This window comes from Melanerpes formicivorus, unplaced genomic scaffold (genome assembly GCF_026170545.1).
Source record: "Melanerpes formicivorus ecotype bairdi unplaced genomic scaffold, bMelFor1.0.p_v2 SCAF_21, whole genome shotgun sequence".
In the NCBI taxonomy this organism is placed as follows: domain Eukaryota; kingdom Metazoa; phylum Chordata; class Aves; order Piciformes; family Picidae; genus Melanerpes; species Melanerpes formicivorus.
In genome coordinates, this window is record NW_027142373.1 from 656,744 (window position 1) to 673,713 (window position 16,970).

The window sequence follows — 16,970 nt, forward strand, 5'->3', positions numbered from 1 at the left end:
GCGGCGGGAGGGCGGCGGGGTGGGCGGAGCCAGCCCGGGGAGAGCCCCGTCCGGCCCCGCCCCTCAGCTGGCGCTGGGCCCCAGGGACGGAGCGGGTTGGGGGGGCAGCCCAGCGGGGGCAGCCTGGGGGGCAATGGGGAGCGGCATTGAGCGGGTAGAGGGAGATTCAGAGAGCAGAGGGTGGTGAGACCCCGTCCCAGGATGCCCAGAGAGGTGGGAGCTGCCCCGTCCCCGGAGCCGTCCCCGGTCAGGTTGCTTGGGGCTCTGAGCAGCCTGCTCAGGTTGGGGATGTCCCTGCTGGCTGCAGGGGCTTGCACTGGATGAGCTCTAAGGTCCCTGCCAACCCAAACCGTTCTGTTTGAGAGCCCTGTAGCGGTTTAGCCTAGGAGAAGAGCAGCCCCAGGGGGGATCTGATCAGTGCTCAGCAAGAGATAAAGAGCAAGGGGCAAGAGGCTGGGGCCAGACACTGCTCAGTGGTGCCCAGGGACAGGACAAGGGCAGAGGGCACTAACTGGAACCCAGGAGGTTCCCTGTGAGCAGGAGGAGAAACTTCTTTGGTGTGAGGGTGCAGAGCCCTGGAGCAGGCTGCCCAGAGAGGTTGTGGAGTCTCCTCTGGAGAGCTTCCAACCCCCCTGGCCATTGTGCTCCTGGTCAAGCTGCTGTGGTTGCCCTGCTGGAGCTGGGACACTGGACTGCATGGTCTGAGAGATGCTTTCCAACCCCACCGTGCTGGGATTCTGGGATTCTATGATCCCACCTATCCCTGAGGAGCAGGGGAGCTCCAGCATTGCTGGATGCAAGGGAAGCAGCTCCATGGAAAGCTGGATGGATGATGTGCAGCCTGCAGATCTCACTCATGGCTGAGGAGACCCTGTGCTGGATCCCAAGGACAGGTCAAGAGGAACAGAAAAGAGCCTGGGTTGGTTTGGCCCTGTCAGGAGGAGGATCTGACCTCCCTTCAGACTGGGTGCTAACAGCTGCTCCTTGTGTGCTGGGGAAGCAGAACTGAAAGGAGCTCAAAGCAGCAGAGAAAGTTTTCAGTCACTTTTGTGCTCTTTTCCAACCAGCTGGGGAGAGGGATCCAGGCAGCTGGCCCCTGGAGGAGGAAGAATACACCTGGGCAAATGCCAGGGAGCATGAAGGGAAACTCTGCCCCTGTTAGAGGTCCAGAAGAACTTTTGCCTTGCTCTTCAGTAGAGCAGGGCTTTGCCTTCAGCCTGCTGGGTGCTACCTCAACAGAAGGGATTTCCCTTGGCTGTGGGACCCACTTCACTGTCAGGACACCTCTCCTGCTGTGCTGCACATATCTTCCCTGTGCTCAGTTTCACCTGGCTGTAAATCACTCCAAATGTTCTCACAGGGGTTCAGCTGTGGAGCAGTGAAGTTGTGCTGCAAAGCCTTTGTCACCCTGCTGCTCTGTGACAAGCACGGACCTGCAGGCTGAGCAGATGAATCACTCAGGCTCTTGCTTTTCTGCTGTTCCTCACTGCTGCCTCAAGCTGTTTCTCTCCTGCTCTCCTTGCCCTGGCAGGTGTCCTCCCTGCAGGTGGGTCTCCATGGTCTGAGCAGCCTCACCTCTCCCGGTGGTGGCTGTCGCCGTGCCCCTCGCTGCTGCAGCTTTGCCAACTGTTCCATCATGGTTCCCAGAAACTCAGAATGCACTGGGATGGGAGGGCACTCACAGGGCATCTTGTCCAACACCCTCTGCAGGCAGCAGGGACACCTCCAACTGGGTCAGGCTGCCCAGGGACACAACAAGGCTGAGCTTGAATGTCTCCGGGGATGGAGCCTCCACCACCTCCCTGGGCAGCCTGTGCCAGTGTCTCCCCAGCCTCACTGTGCAGAACTTCCTCCTCAGCTCCAAGCTAACTCTGCCCTGCTCCAGTTCCAAACCATTGCCTCTCATCCTGTCCCCACAGCCCCTTCTGAACAGTCCTTCCCCAGCCTGCCTGGAGTTCCCCTGCAGATACTGAATTGCAGCTCTGAGGTCTCCCTGGAGCCTTCTCTTCTCCAGGCTGAACAGCCCCAACTCTCCCAGCCTGGCCCCATAGCAGAAGTTCTCCAGCCCTCTGATCATATCTGTGGCCTCCTCTGGACCCTCTCCATCAGGTTCAGGACCTTCTTGCATTGAGGGTCCCACAGCTGGACCCAGCACTGCAGGTGAGGTCTCCCCAGAGCAGAGCAGAGGGGCAGGATCCCTCTCTCCATCTCTGGCCACCCTGCTTTGGATGCAGCCCAGGCTGCCCTTGGCCTTCTGTGCTGCCAGTGCCCACTGCTGGCTCCTGCCCAGCCTCTCCCCCCGAGCACCCCCAAGTCCTTCTCTGCAGAGCTACAGAATTCACAATCTGTATTTTACTGAGAACAAAAATCCCTAAGGGCAAAAGCTAAGGTGAAACGGCAGCACTGCTCCTCCTTCTCCAGTGCTCCTCAGCAAGGCTGAGGTCATCTTGCATCCGTTGAGATCTCTGTGGTTTGACTTTTCTGGGTCACTCGGGTTCCACAGCACTGCTCGCAAAGCCTCCCACTGAGCGCAGTTCTCTCTTAAGCACCGCTGAATACCTGACCCCTGCGGCTCCGGGAGGCACTGAGGGGATGACTGCAGTGTCTGAACCGAGGTGCTCACACCTGGCTACCCCCCTGGCAGCGAGGAGCTGCCTTCGGTCACAAAGCTCTCGCCACAGGCAGACACCTTGTGCCCCACTCAGGACATGGGACGCTCTTGGGTGTCTGGGCTCAGCCCGGGAACGGCTCAGCCCGGGAACAGCTCAGCCCGGGAACAGCTCAGCCTCCTTGTGCCTTATCAGGACAAGCCACCGGGCACAGCCACCGGGCACAGCCAGCGCTCCCCAGCCCTGTCCCTGCACACTCCCTGTCACCAGAGCCACCACCACTGCCTCCTCCAAAGAGGGGGTGCCAGCTGGTGCTCCTCTCAGCCGATGAGCTGAGCCCTCCACAGGGACACCAAACAGCACTGCCAGGGAATTCTGAGCTGTCCCAGCCAGGGCACCCTGCTGCCATGCACTCCAGCAGCAGGGGGAAAGCTCCTGGCCCTGGGCAAGGCAAGAGGCAGCCTTGCCCACAGAGCTGACCACAGGAGAAGGTGTCCAGGGAGAAACCTTCTGGCATGCCAGAGGGACACTGGAAGAGCAGGAGACCAGCAATGACCCTGACACATCTCCACAGCAAAGGCACACAGCTGCCAGCAAGCAGAGCCTGGAACAGCAGCCCCAGCACCCCCCAGCACCCCCCAGTCCCTGCACAGCTGCCTGGGGCCACAGCACCATGTCCCAACCTGCCCCAGGGGCTGCTCTGCACTGGCCACCACCAACACCACACAGCCTAGAACAGGGTCAGAGAATCATTTAGATTGGAGAATACCCTTAAGACCACCAATGCCAACCTCAGCCTGTGCTTGCCACTACCTGCCTGTGAGCTCAGTGTGTGCCTCACCCCCACCAAACCCCACAGCTGCTTCCCCATGCTGGGCAGGAGCCAGCAGTGGGCACTGGCAGCACAGAAGGCCAAGGGCAGCCTGGGCTGCATCCAAAGCAGGGTGGCCAGAGATGGAGAGAAGGATCCTGCCCCTCTGCTCTGCTCTGGGGAGACCTCACCTGCAGTGCTGGGTCCAGCTGTGGGACACCAACAGAAGCAGGTCCAGAGAATGCCATGAAGATGATCAAAGGGCTGGGAGAGTTGGGGCTGTTCAGCCTGGAGAAGGCTCCAGGGAGACCTCAGAGCTGCTTTTCAGTATCTGAAGGGGACTATAGGCAGGCTGGGGAGGGACTGTTCAGATGGGGCTGTGGGGCAATGGTTTGAAACTGGAGCAGGCAATGGTTTGGAACTGGAGCAGGGCAGAGTTAGGTTGGAGCTCAGGAGGAAGTTCTGCACAGTGAGGCTGGGGAGACACTGGAACAGGCTGCCCAGGGAGGTGGTGGAGGCTCCATCCCTGAAGACATTGAGGGGCAAACTTGGTGTGGTCCTGGGCAACCTGCTCTGGTTGGAGCTGTCCCTGCTGCCTGCAGGGGGTTGGACAAGATGCCTTTGGAGGGTCCCTTCCAACCCAGCCCAGCCTTCAGAGGCTGAAGGACAACTTACTTGCTCTCTACAGCTTCCTGAGGAGGGGACATGGAGAGGGAGGTGCTGAGCTCCTCTCTGTGGTGACAGGATGGATGGGAATGGTTCAAAGCAGCATCAGAGGAGGTTCAGACTGGACATTAAGAAGCATTTCTTTACCCAGAGGGCAGCCTGACACTGGGACAAGCTCCCTAGAGAGGTGGTCACTGCCCCAGGCCTGGCAGTGTTAAGAGGCAGCTGGACAATGCCCTTCTTAAGGTGCTTTAGCTTGGTCAGCTCTAAAGTGGTCAAGCAACTGGGCCAGATGGGTCAAACATTCAGGGTCACCCCAGGGTGGTCATCGTGGGGCACTGCCAGCTGCAATCTGCTGCTGAACCTTGGGATCTCTGAGAGCCTCTGGGGACCATCCCTGGCTGGTTTTAATGCAGCTCACTATCAAGGCATCAGAGTGACTGCCACCTGCCCTCCTGCAGGGCCACCCTCAGCTCTGTGGCTGCTGAAGCAGTGATGATCCTGTTCCTTCTGCCATCCAGATGTCTGCTGGAAGGTCTCTGCAGTGCTGGTGGTGGCAGATCTGCCCTGCCTGAGGTACAACAACACTTCTCTTTCTTCTGCAGACCACAACAATCCCACATTTTAGTTTCTCCCATCAACATGTGGATCAAAGCTGCCAGGCCCTGGAGAAGCTCCTCATGATCTGCTGAGCAGTGGAGCTCAGCTGCTGTGGCACTCTGATTACTCAGGGGGGGTGCAGTCACAGACTCACAGAATGGGCTGGGTGGGAAGGGACCTCCAAAGCTCATCCAGTCCAACCTCCTGCACTCACATCCTCCACTGGATCAGGTTGCCCAGAGCCCTGTCCAGCCTCACCTTGAGTATCTCCAGGGATGGAGCCTCAACCACCTCCCTGGGCAACCTGTTCCAGGGTTCCAGCAGCCTCCTGGTGCAGAACTCACATGCAATCTCAATCTGCTCTGCTCTCATTTCAAGCCATTGCCTCTCATCCTGTCCCTGCAGGCCTTTGGGAACAGTCCCTCTGCAGCCTTCTTGTAGCCCTTCAGCTACTGGAATGCTGCTCTAAGGTCTCCCTAGAGCCTTCTGTTCTCCAGGCTGAACAATCCCAACTCTCTCAGCCTGTTCCCATAGTAGAGGTTCTGCAGCCCTCTGATCATTTTTGTGGCCTCCCTCAGGTCCAACTCCTTCTTTCATGGAGGGCTCTGGAGCTGGACAGAGTGCTCCAGGTGAGGTCTGCCCAGCTCAGGCAGGTGATGCAGTTTGGCTTGGGGGCAGTGGGCTCCATCCCCGGGGTCACACAGCAGGACGTTCCCCTGGGGCTCCTGCAGGGCTGCTTTAGGTTCCCATTGCAGGGCTCACAGAGGGCTTGTGTGAACTGCTCAGACCTTTCCTCAGCCTCCCCCGGTGCTCTGGACCTGCTCGGCTGCCACCACAGTGCAAGGAGAGGCCGCCTGCTGCCCGGGGGAGCAAGGGGCTTCGGGCAGGCTGTAGAAGGGGTGCAAACCGCTGCGGGGATTGGAGCTGCTTGAGGCAAGTCCGCAGCGCCCTGCGAGTCCCGGCGGCTCCTCTGTCCTCCCGTCCGTCCGGCTGTGTCTTCTCCAGCGCCTGGCCGCTAGATGGTGGAATGGGACTGGAGATCAGAGCTGCTGAAGGCACAAAGGGAGGCGGCTGGGCGCTGCTGACGCTGTGTGGAGCTCAGAGGTGCTCTCAGCACCGGGTCCGGGAGCACCTCATGGCCCTTGGGGGTCAGATGCTGTTGGCAGCGCCCTGCGGGGTCAGTCTCTGCAGCCCATCTCAAAGCAGCTCCAGTTTGTCCCTCTGGAACTGGGGACCTGTGATCCTTCCTGGAAGGTCTTGATCCTTTCAGACAGGGTTTCCTCTCCTCCAGGCCTTTTCCTAGCTGCTTTTTCTCCATGAAGAGTTTCTTTCCTAGAGAGCAAGGAGGGAACCCACTGAGGTGCTGTGGGGCTCATCCGTGCCAGGCTCAGAGGGCTGTGACCAGCCAGCAGTGAGCAGAGCTGGCTCTGCATGGAGCCCAGCGAGGGACAGGAGCTGGGCAGGAGGGAGATGGGCTCCAAATGCAGAGGACAGCATCTGCTGGGGACTGGAGCTCCCAGCTCTGCACAGCAAAGCCCTTGGACAGAGCTGGGCTAAGACCAGGTCCCTGAACTCACTCCTGGCATGTCAGGTCACACTTCTGTGTCTCAGTTGCTCCTGCTGGTTCCTTCTCCACCCCCTGATGTTCTGTGATTCTGTGATCCAGGGAGGGAGGCACTCAGTGTTTTGCTGAGGGTCACCTGAGATTTCTGGCAGAGGCAGGGGTGAAGGCAGAGCTCCTGTTTCTCTCCACAGCATCAGGCTGCCAGGACCACTCTCTCGTGCAGGGAACAGATGCTAGACTCTCACCCAGGTGTCACTTCCCCTCAGGTTCCCGTGCCTGGAAGACAGCATCCTGCTGCCATGCCAGGAGCAGAGCATTTGTGAAGGTCAGCAGCAGACAGAATGCAACCAACCAGCATAGAGAGGAGCAGGAGCTGTGGGACCTGCCCTTGGCCAGAGGACAGCGAAGCCCAGCTCAGCACCTGCAGAGGGAACACCTCTGACAAAGTGCAAAGCAAACAGAGGTGTGAGAGGACAGCAGTGAGGGCAGGAGGTGTGAGCAAAGAGCATATCTACAGAGAGGGTTTTCAGGCCAGCTGAGGAAAAGCAGGTCCTAGAGTGACACTCTCTGAGTCCCTTCCTGGCAAGCCAGGCAAGGAGAGAAGAGGCAGAAAGGCTCTGGAGAGAGAATGAAGGCAATTCAGGTTGACACACACTGAGCCCTGAGAGGGGAAGAGTGCCCAGAGGGGATTCCTGGATGGAGTCCTGGAGAGGTGAAGCTGAGCTGGCAAGGAAGCCTCACAGAGGCAGCTGAGCTCAAGTTCTGCCCAAGCCATCTAGGGTCTGCTGCCCCACATGGCAGCTCCCTGGGCAGAGCCAAGGTCAGGTGGGGTGCTGGTGGGCAGTGCCCAGAGCCAAGGAGATCCACCCAAAGGCTTTGCCTCTACCAAGCAGCCTCTGTGGGTGCAGCAGGTCACAGGGGCAGAAGGTCAGGAGAACAGGTTTGGCTTTTCAGGAGCTGGATGGCTTTAAGTGACTCTGAGTGCCCTGCAAGACCTTTCTGTGTGGATAGTAGGGGAGAACAAGAGGTGATGTGGCTGAGCAGAATTCAGCACCCTGGCCTGTGTCAGCAGTGGTGGGGCCAGGAGGAGCAGGGAAGTGATCATGCTCTATTCTCAGCACTAGGGAGGCTACACCTTGAGTGCTGGGGTCAGTTCTGGGCCCCCCACTCCCAGAAGGACATTCAGGAGCTGGAGCAGGTCCAGAGAAGGACAACAAAGCTGGGGAAGGGTCTGGAGAGGAGCAGCTGAGGGAGCTGGGGGTGTTGAGCCTGGAGAAGAGGAGGCTGAAGGGAGACCTCATTGCTCTCTACAGGTCCCTGAGAGGAGGTCACAGTGAGGTGGGGGTGAGCTCTTCTCCCAGGTAATATAGGATGAAAGGAAATGGCCTCAGGTTGCCCCAGGGGAGGTTTAGGTTGGACATGAGGAGAAGCTTCTTTACTGAAAAGATTCTCAAGGCCTGGCACAGGCTGCCCAGGGAGGTGGTTGGATCCCTGTCCCTGGAGGTGTTCCCAAGAGGCAGAGCTGTGGTGCTGAGGGCCCTGGCAGGAGAACTTGAAATTCTGTTTAATTCAATCAAAACCCCTGAAATAAACCCACTGGGGTTCTTGGACCCCCACCTGGTGCCCTCTGTCTGCAGGGCTGCTGGAGGTGGAAGGAGTTTTCCATTGGAAGGCCACTTCACAGCTCATCTTGATGCTGGCTTGTGCTTAGCTGTCCGTGAAGACATACTCACACACCTTCCTGCCTTGATTGCCTTGCCCTGCACAGTGAGCCACTGCAGAAGCAGCCCTCAGGTGCAGCCAAAGGCTTTGGTGTGCTCCTGCTGAGCTGCAGTGGGGTTCAGCATTCCTGCAAACCCTGCTCCATGCCTGCAGCCAGGACAGGCTGGGAAACACCAGCAGCTTGTAAGCTCCAATCCTTGCTGAGAAGAGCCCAGCCTTGTGGGAGACACCAAAGGATAAAGAGCTGGAAGGGAAGCAAGGTGTGAAAAGCCAGGCAGCACCTGCAGGCTGAGCTGCCACAGCCCAGCAGGGCATGGCCAGGACAGCTGCAAGCTCTGCACCCTGTGAGGCAGCAGCCCAGGAGCCAGGGCAGGAGGGTTTGGTGCTTCCAGTCAGGAGGAGCAGAAGAAACTGGCTCAGGACAGAGGAAAGCTCTGCACAAGCACTCCTGGGCTGTTTTCAGCAGAGATGAGCAGCATCCTTCATCTCTGTTTCAGGAGAAGGACCCACAGGAAGCCCCTGCCAAGGGAGGTTAGGTTGGAGATGAGGAGAAATGTCTTTGCTGCAGGAGTGGCCAGGGATTGGCACAGGCTGCCCAGGGAGGTGGTGGAGTCCCCAGCCCTGGAGGTGTCCAAGAAGCTGTAGGTGCTGTTCTTCAGGATATAGCTTAGTGGTGATGGCAGTTGGACTCAATGATCTCAAAGGTCTTTTCCATCCTGAAGGGCTCTGTGGCTCTCAGAAGTGCTGCACAGAGCCCAGCAGGGCCCTGGGAGCATGAGGAGTGTGAGCTCAGCAGTATTCACCCCATGGAGAAACAGTTGGCATTTTGATTCCCTCCACTCTTGATGTCTCTAGCAGGAGGCTGAGCACGGTGTGAGGAGCCCAGCAGTGGGGAGCTGTGCCCCAGGAGCAGATCAGAGAGCAGCTTCTGTCCCTGCTGTCACCCCGGGGCTGCCATCCTGCAGAGGGACAATCTGGATGGGCCAGAGGAATGTTAATCCTGAATGATCTCCACATTCCTTCCAGCCTGGCAAAGGATTCTGCTGAGGCATCAACTGCCCTGTCCAGCACAGCCTATCCTACATCTGATAAGTTAATTGAGGCTTTAATTGAGGAATTAATTGAGGCATTCTGCTGGTTACCACAACACCATCAGTCAGCTTCCCTGAGTCAGAGCTTTCCAGGCCGTTTGGACTCGGTCCTGTAAACAACTAAATGCCAGCAGCCTCCTCCCAGCCCCCTGCAGTGGGAGCTGCTGGGAGCTTCAGGGATCAGCATCCTCTCTGCGGGCCCCCGAGTGCTCTGCTGCTGCTGCTGCCTGTGCTGCGCTGCCGGCAGCTCAGGGGAGAAAGTTCACTCGGGAAGCAGAAGTGCTGAGAAGTCTTTTCTGCCGTGGTGTGCTGCAGCTGCAGCTGCCTGAGCTCTTTGTTAGCTCAGAGCCTGGCATTTGTCTGCCCACCCCAGGAAGATGCTCAGCTTTTGTTCCCCAAATGATGCAATAGCCACAGAGATTCCCATCCCCTCTCCCTGCCTTTGTGTGGCTGTGGAATGCAGCTGCAAGGTAATAACTGCACCGTGGCTCAGTTGGTGTCCCAGGCTGGGATGTCCCAGGCTGGGATGTGCCAGGCCTGCCCCTGAAGGGCTGTGGGAGTTGTAGGCTATGCCTTGAAAAATTACTCACAGCCCTTGAACAGAAAGTGGTAAAGCTCCAGACCTGAGGGGCTCATTGTGGTGTGGATGGCAACAAGGATTTGGGATTGTCACAGGGCAAGAGGCAGAAGCAGCTCTGCACTTGCACAGAATCAAGTTTGGACAAGACCTCTAAGATCATCAAGTCCAATCTTCTACCCATGGTATTCCATGTGCCAGGGGCATTCCTGCTCCCATGGGCTGGAACTGGAGCAGATGTTACCCAGGGTCCCCAGCTGGGTTACCTCGGGAGGGGTACAGCCCCTCCAGGAGGAAGAGGGGAAGGTCATAGAACTGCAGACTCACAGAATGCTCTGGGTGGGAAGGGACCTCCAAAGCTCATCCACTCCAAGCCCCTGCACTCAGCAGGGACATCCTGCACTAGATCAGGTTGCCCAGAGCCCTGTCCAGCCTCACCTTGAATATCTCCAGGGATGGAGCCTCAGCCACCTCCCTGGGCAACCTGTTGCAGTGTCCCACCACCCTCATAGTGAAGAGCATCCAATCTAGCATCCAGTCTCAATCTAGCATCCAATCTCAGTCTGCTCTGCTCTAGTTTGAAGCCATTGCTCCTCGTCCTGTCCCTGCAGGCCTTTGGGAACAGTCCCTCAGCAGCCTTCCTGTAGCCCCCTTCAGGTACTGGAAGGCTGCTCTGAGGTCTGAACAGCCCTGCAAAGGGACTGTGTCAGCACAAGCAATGACCATGGGTCCCATGGCCCTCTGCTTGCCCCAGCTGATAAAGATTCAAGGGGGATGTGGAAGGCTGCCTGGCTGTGTCCCTGGGCATTTCTGCTGGCTGCAGAAGACCAAGTGACAGCAGGATGGATCCAGACTGTGTAGTCCCAGGTCTGCAGAGCTTCTCGAGGTGCTTTTCAGCGCCGTTGTTCCGGGCTCTTTCTCCTCAGCCCAGCAGCTGCTTCAGCTGTGCTTGCTCCAAATTGCAGGGTGATGTTAATTTCCTAAGATCTGTCTGTCGAGGAGGATTTCATTTCAGCAGGCAGAGGACAATGCGCTGCAACAGCCCCAGCCGAGACAAAGAGGGAAATTAACATTTGTAAGGGAGAAAGGGACAAAAGGAATGCTGGTGACAAGGAAGAAAGTGAAACAAAACTGAAATCACTGCCATTGTCTGACCGCAAAGGGAGGATGCTGCTGCAGAGAGGAAGCCTCCTGCCACACCAGCCTGCTGCCCGGGACCCTCTCCAGCCAGGAGCTTGCCCACCTCCGTCTAAGGAAGAGGGCAGAGCTGTGAGAGCAGAGGGCTGAGTCCCACCCTCAGCCTGGAGCAGTGGTTGCTGAAGGAGTCCATTCCCAAGGCATTCACCTCCTGCAGTGACAGGCTGGGAGAGTTGGGGCCCTTCAGGTGGAGAAGAGGAGGCTCCAGGGAGACCTCAGAGCTGCATTGCAGTATCTGCAGGGGACCCCCAGGCAGGCTGGGGAGGCACTGCTCAGGACAAGAGGCAATGGTCTGAAACTGGAGCAGGGCAGAGTTAGGTTGGACACCAGGAGGAAGTTCTGCACAGTGAGGCTGGGGAGACACTGGAACAGGCTGCCCGGGGAGGTGGTGGAGGCTCCATCCCTGGAGACATTCAAGGTCAAACTTGCTGTGTCCCTGAGCAGCCTGCTCTAGCTGGAGCTGTCTGTGCTGCCTGCAGGGGGTTGGACAAGGTGCCCTTGCAGGGTTCCTTCCAACCCAATGCAATCTGTGACTGTGAGTCAGAGCTGTGCACACCATTCATCAGGCTGTGCTAAAGTATTCCCCCAAGGACAGGAAAGGTCCCAGATGAGTGCCCAAGCTGGGCTTCAAGCTCCTGACTGAGCCTGAGTTTCCCTTGTTGCTGGCAGGAGCTGAGGAGGATTCCTGGCCCAGTGGCTGAGGGAGGGTTACTCCTACCCTGCAGTGCTGTGTAGTGAAACCAGATCTTTCCCCTCCTTTTCTTTCCAGGAGCTCCCAGAGGGTCCTTGGGCCCAGCTGATGTCCCTCCAGCCAGATCCAGGCAGGCAGCCATGCTGGCACACACACAGGAGCCCCTTGCTTGCCATCCTGGCACGCTGGATGCTCTCTTGCAAGCTGGCAGCTATGGCCCTTGTGTTGGTGCAGCTGGGAGCCTCTGTCTGGAGTCACAAACTGCCACTTTGGCCAAGTCCTGGCAAAAACCAAAAGCAGGTAGCAAGCCTGGGAACCTGCATGGGCATCATCAGCTCGGGTGACTCCTGGCTCTGGGAGCAAAGGTGTCCTCTGTGCAGGCTGTGGGCACACAACTCACCTGCTGCACACCTGCCCTGCCATGGCAAATGCCCTTCTGGAAGGCTCTGACTGTTCCCTAACTGCCTGCACAGCTCAGTTCTCACTAGGGCAGGACCTGTCCTCTCCTCACTGCTCCCAGTGCCCAGCTGGTTCATCTGGTGCCAGGCATGCCCCATGCCCACGGTTTTCCAGTGGCTTGTGAGGAGCTTCCACAAGGTGATTCAGTCTACAGTTGTGCCTCAAAGTTCACCTCCATGAAGACTGAGAAGAGCCCAGGGGAGCTGAGCCAAGGAGCCCTGCTTGGTGCTGCTGTGTGACATCTCTCTGCAGGGTGACAGATGTGCTGCTGGCCCTGGCTGCCTCCTGCTCCAGGACACCCAGCTGTGGGACTCCAAGGGGAACAGGACACCAGCTGGAGAGGTTTGTCCTGATTCCAGCCCTTGCCATGGAGATGTCCTCCCAGGGAGCAGGAAAAGAGGTGCCAGGCAGGGACTGTGTCCTGGGATTGAGCCCTAGAGACCAGGGACCTGCCCACATCCACATGGGCTCCCAGCACAGGAGTCTGGGGCACATGGAACAGGCAGTGCCTGTCCTGCCAGGGCAGAGTCCCTGGTGAGGCTCTGCTCACTCACAGTGTGGTGAGTGGTCAGAGGATGGAGAGATTCAAGGTGAGGCTCAACAAGGCCCTGGGCAACCTGATCTAGTTGAGGATGTCCCTGCTGACTGTGGGGAGGTCAGACTGGATGACCCTTGGAGGTCCCTTCCAACCCAGACCCTCCTGTGATTCTATGACCTTCCCCTCTTCTTCCTCCTGGAGGTGCTGTACCCCTCCCTAGAGAACCCAGACAGGGAGCCTGGGTGACAGCTCCAGTTTCATAGTTTCATAGTTTCATTCAGGGTTGGAAGGGACCACAAGGATCATCTAGTTCCAACCCCCCTGCCATGGGCAGGGACACCCCACACTAGATCAGGCTGGACAGAGCCTCATCCAGCCTGCTCTTAAACACCCCCAGGGACGGGGCCTCGACCACCTCCCTGGACAACCCATTCCAGGGTTTCACCACTCTCATGGTGAAGAACCTCCTCCTCACATCCAGCCTGAATCTCCCCACCTCCAGCTTCATTCCATTCCCCCTAGTCCTATCACTACCTGATATCCTGAGAAGTCCTTCCCCTGCCTTCCTGTAGGCCCCCTTCAGATACTGGAAGGCGACAATTAGGTCACCTCTGAGCCTTCTCTTCTGCAGACTGAACAGCCCCAACTCCTTCAGTCTGTCCTCATAGGAGAGGTGCTCCAGCCCTCTGCTCATCCTCGTGGCCCTTCTCTGGACACGTTCCAGCACCTCCAGATCCCTCTTGTAATAGGGGCTCCAGAACTGGACACAGTACTCCAGGTGGGGTCTCACCAGGGCTGAGTAGAGGGGGAGGATCACCTCCCTTGACCTGCTAGCCACACTTCTCCTGATGCAGCCCAGGATCTGATTGGCTTTGCGGGCTGCAAGTGCACACTGAGAGCTCATGTTGAGCTTTTTGTCCACCAGCACCCCCAAGTCTCTCTCCTCAGGGCTACCCTCCAGCCAGTCACTGCCCAGCCTGTATTTGTGCCTGGGATTGCCTCGACCCAGATGCAGGACCCTGCACTTGCTCTTATTGAACTTCATGAGGTTGGCCTGTGCCCACCTCTCCAGCCTGTCAAGGTCCCTCTGGATGGCCTCCCTTCCCTCCAGCCTGTCTGCTGCACCACACAGCTTGGTGTCATCAGCAAACTTGCTGAGGGTGCACTCAATGCCACTGTCCATGTCCCCCACAAAGATGTTGAATAAGACAGGTCCCAGGACTGATCCCTGAGGGACTCCGCTTGTCACTGGCCTCCACTGGGACATGGAGCCATTGACAGCCACTCTTTGGGTGCGGCCATCAAGCCAGTTCCTTATCCATCTAGTGGTCCACCAATCAAACCCATGTGTCACCAGTTTGGAGACCAGGATGTGGTCTCCAGTTCCAGCCCGCGGGAGCAGGAATGCACCTGGCAGACTGCATGACCTGGGGAGTCCCTTCCAGCCTGCACTGTCCTGTGATCCTAAGAAGCCAGCTCTTGGTGGCCTGCCCTCCTGCAGCCTGCTCTGCTGGCCTGGGTGGCAGCAGCTTGCTGTACACAGAGCCCTGGAGCAGTGCTTCAGCTCTTCCAGGAGAAGCACTCTGAAATTGGGAAGTTTCAGTGCAAACTGCCACAAGGTTCATTTCCCCAGCATGGGCTGGTTGTTCTCTGTCCAGCTCAGTGACAAGGAACCACTGCTCTGGATCAGAGCTGATGCTTGTGGTGATCTCTTAAATGACTGCTCCCAGAGACGTGGTCAGGATGTCCCTGGGTGCTGGTGGTCATTTGGTCAAGGGGAACTATTCTGAGCCAGGATCCACACTGGACATGGGGGTGGGCTGCTGTGGAGACCACTATGAAGTGTCCACTGATGCCTGTCTGTAGATCTTATTCCCATGGTCCTAGCCTGGAGAGGACTCAAGGCCCTGCCCTGGAGCTGTTGCACAGTGAGGAGCTCCCTCCACAGTCACAGAGTCCCAGAATCATAGACTCCCAGAACCACCCAGGCTGGAAAAGCCCTGGGATCATCGAGTCCAACCAGTGATCCTACCCCACAAAGTTCACTCCAGAGCCCTGCTCCCATGCACCGCATCCAAACGACCTCTGAAACACCTCCAGGGACTCTGGGTCCTCAATATAGTAGAAGGGCTCCTTTTCCAGGAGGTGAAACGTGGCCACGGTGGTGTTGGGTGGATGGTTGGCTTTAGAGGCCTTTTCCAGCCCCAGCAGGGCTCTGGTCCTTCAGCTGGCAGCTCCCAGCTGTAGCTCGGCCCTGGCTGCCCGGCAGCAGCGGCAGGGCAGGGGAAGCGCAGCCAAAGGACGGAGCTGAGGGGTTTTGTGTTGCTGGGAAGGAGGCAACCGCAGGGACTCATTTACAAGTAATGAATCATGAAACAGCAGGAAGCCAGCGAGCCAAGGAAAAGTGTGAGCGCTGCAATTAAGTGTGGAGGCTTAGGTGAATAAATAACAAAGGGATGCGAGAGGGAGGCAGAGCGCAGGTCCCAGAGCAGGCAGAGCTGGGAGTGCTGCAGGACTCAGCTCTGCAGGACTCAGCTCTGCCAGCCACAGCTCTGCCAAGCAACTTTTTAGTCAAAGAAATTGCTGCTCCCCCTTGAGCTGAGGCAAATCCCCCGTGCCTGTAATTATCAGGCAAACAGCTGAGAGCTCTCAGCTCCCGGGTAAATTTATGAGTGACCCAGATCAGCGCAGGCTGGGAAACCATCTCCCCCCCCCAGAGGGCTCCCAGTAAGGCAGCAGCTATCAGATAAGGACAGAGGAGCAGCTGAGGGATGGGTTTCCACTTGGGTAAGAGACACTTGGTGTGGGTGATCAGTTTACAGAGGTGGTATTGATTAGCCCCTGGGTGTGGGGAGGGGGCGGCGGCTCAGGTGAGAGCCACCACGAGCTGGGACACAGGACAGGGACACAGGACAGGGACACAGGACAGTGCCACCCCCAGCTCTGCTTTGGATATGCAGCCCTGGGAATGCACAGAGCTCGGGAGTGGAGGCAAAGCTGCCTTCTCAGGACAGGGCTCATTACTGATGTCACCCAAGCCCCGGCAAAGCCACCCTGCTCCCTCTGAGGCAAGGTGCCAGGAGCAGCTGTGGCACAGCAGCCGGCTCCCCTGCAGCTCCAGAGGCACTCATGGGGAAGTGAGAAGCCTTCTCCAGGAAACACTGATCCCAGCTGCTCAGCCTCTGTCCTGTGCCCTTCTCCCAGCTCAGGTAACCCCAGAAACGCTGAGCAGTGTAAACCAAGCCGGCAGCTCTGCCGGGCAGGGCACTCTGTGTTAGAGCTCAGCCTTAGCAAAGCTGCCTCTAGGAGGAGGCACCGGAAACCACCACTCTCTGGACAAAGGGATGGAGACCAGCTGGGAGCCCACAGGCTTACTGGATCCAGTGAAGATCCAGTGGATCCTGGCTTTACCTGCCAGTCCTCTCTTCCTGGCCTGTACCCACGGAGTTTGGCTCACCCTTCCTGTGCCCTGCTCTCCCTTCCTGTGCCCTGCTCTCCCTTCCTGTGCCCTGCTCTCCCTTCCTGTGCCCTGCTCACCCCTCTGCTGGCAGACAACAGAGGAGCTCTCTCCTTTCTCCAGGGGAGCAGAAGCAGAAGAGCAGAGACTGGTGCTTTGTGCTCCTGATGCAAAACCACCTTTGGGAGACCTCAGCTCAGGTGTGCAGCTCCAGCACTCACCAGTCCCAGCCTGCTGCAATGGTTGCTGCCAAGCATGCAAAGGGTGGCACAGCTGAAAACTGAGTGGCACTGAGCACTCAAGAGACCTGAGCAGAACCCCCAGGTGGAGTCAGTGGAGGTGGCCCTGGCTGCAGCAGGGTTGTCTCACCCAACCATCAGAGCAGCTCTGAAGTTTTTCACTGCCCCTCTGTCTGCAGCCATCCCACCATGCCCACTCCTGACCCTGTGGCTGTAGCTGCTACAGGACAAGTGCTGGGGGTGGGAGCTGCTTCCCTTCCCTTAGAAGCACAGAATCATGCAGCTGCCAAGGCTGGAAGAGCCGTTTGGGATCCTGGAGGCACTGCTGAGGCAGAAGAATAATGAAGAGGTGATCTGGTACAATCAAAACAGCTGCACCAAGGGCAGAGCATAGAATCAATAAGGTTGGAGAAGACCTCAAAGATCATCAAGTCCAACCTGTCACCCTGCCTGACAAACCTGGTGGCCTTCTGTGACAAGGTCACAACATCAATAGACAAGGAGAGAGCAACAGACATCATTGACCTGGACCTGAGCAGAGCCTCTGGCACTGTCCCACACCACATCCTGGTCTCCAAGCTGGTGCAGGATGGTTTGGTGGATGGGGCACTGGGTGGATAAGGAACTGGCTTGAGGGCTGCACCCAGAGAGTGGCTGTCAATGGTCCATGGCCAAGTGCAGGCCAGGGACAAGTGGAGTCCCTCAGGGATCAGCACTGGGACCAGTCCTGTTTGACATCTCTGTTGGTG